This window comes from Arachis ipaensis, chromosome B05, assembly GCF_000816755.2.
Source record: "Arachis ipaensis cultivar K30076 chromosome B05, Araip1.1, whole genome shotgun sequence".
NCBI classification, from domain to species: Eukaryota; Viridiplantae; Streptophyta; class Magnoliopsida; order Fabales; family Fabaceae; genus Arachis; species Arachis ipaensis.
Window position 1 is genome coordinate 15,496,588 of NC_029789.2, and position 1,555 is coordinate 15,498,142.

Below are 1,555 nucleotides of genomic sequence, written 5' to 3' on the forward strand. Positions count from 1 at the left end.
TCTTTGGCTTACAGATTAGCCATGACTAACGTTTTCAATTTATAATTCAATATTGTAGCGGAAATGACATTTTAAATTTTTAATCATGTGAATAAAAATTTCGTAACTTATTGTAGGAATAAAAATTAAAATATAATTTTTAGTTCATTAAGTTGATACATAATTAAAATAACACAATTATCACATTTGAAATTAGACTCAATTTGAAAGCAAAGGATGGCCATGAATATATTTTTTGTTTTTCTATAGCATGACTAAATATAAAGTTTACTCTCAACTACTGTTACTTACCAACTACATGAAAATGAAATATATAGTTACAAGTTGATGTTGTGCCTAAAGAAGCAAAGTTGGATTTAAACTAGGAAATTTGAATTATTTTTGTATTCGGTTCACATCACTTAAAATACCAAATTAGAGCAGTATAATTGGCACACTATGCATAGAAGCCTGAAAAGCTATGCCAGCACATTATCACTTTTCCTGTGATTTGATGTCAATTAGTTCAACTTACAGCTTCCTCAACCTTGCTCTGTGACAGGAAACTTTGTAAACAATTTCACATGTAAATGGGTTACAAAAAATATCTAATAGAGTCAACTTGGTCCTCTAAGATCTATTTATGCTTTTCTAAAATCATGCATCAGAGAGCAGGACCTCCCTTTGATGTCTCTTTATGCTTGTGTTACCTTCCTTTCCAGCACAATCCATGTGTTCAACTCAAGTTTAAAAATGGAGTGTATAACTGGAATCGCTGATTCTTCTTCTAATTGTCTTCCAGAGGATGTACTCCTCTACATATTTGGAAAGGCTGATCCTTCCTGTATCTGCAGATGCAGGGCACTGAACACATTTTGGTGTTCTGCTTTAAAGGAATATAAATTCCTATCGCAATACGTACCACCTAAGTTATGCCCCCTCTAAACAAACACTTATACTACATATTTTGTTTCCTGAATGAAGAACCAGTAATAATGCAATTCTAAGTGTTAATACTTCAACAGGTGCAGCTACCAGGTTGTCCCTCCCAACGGAGCTGGCAAAGTAAAATGATTTTGCAATTGTAGGTTCCTATTTCGGTAACCTCTGCCTCACATTCAGTAACGGCTGCCACAATAACAAGTTGCTCATATGGAACATCATCACACGCAGTGTCTGGTGCACAGAAATTGTGATTACACTTTAATTATGTAAAATTCATCGCTCTTTCTTTCCCTGGTAATGGCGCCAAAAACATGATGCCAATACCATGGTTCACAACTTCGCACAACTAACCAGCAAGTGCACTGGGTCGTCCAAGTAATACCTTACGTGAGTAAGGGTCGAATCCCACGGAGATTGTTGGTATGAAGCAAACTATGGTCACCTTGTAAATCTCAGTCAGGTGGATATAAAATAGTAATAGGGTTTTCGAAAATAATTAATAAGATAGGGATAGAGATACTTATGTAAATCACTGGTGAGAATTTCAGATAAGCGAATAGAGATGCTTTCGTTCCTCTGAACCTCTGCTTTCCTGCTATCTTCATCCAATCAGTCTTACTCCTTTCCATGG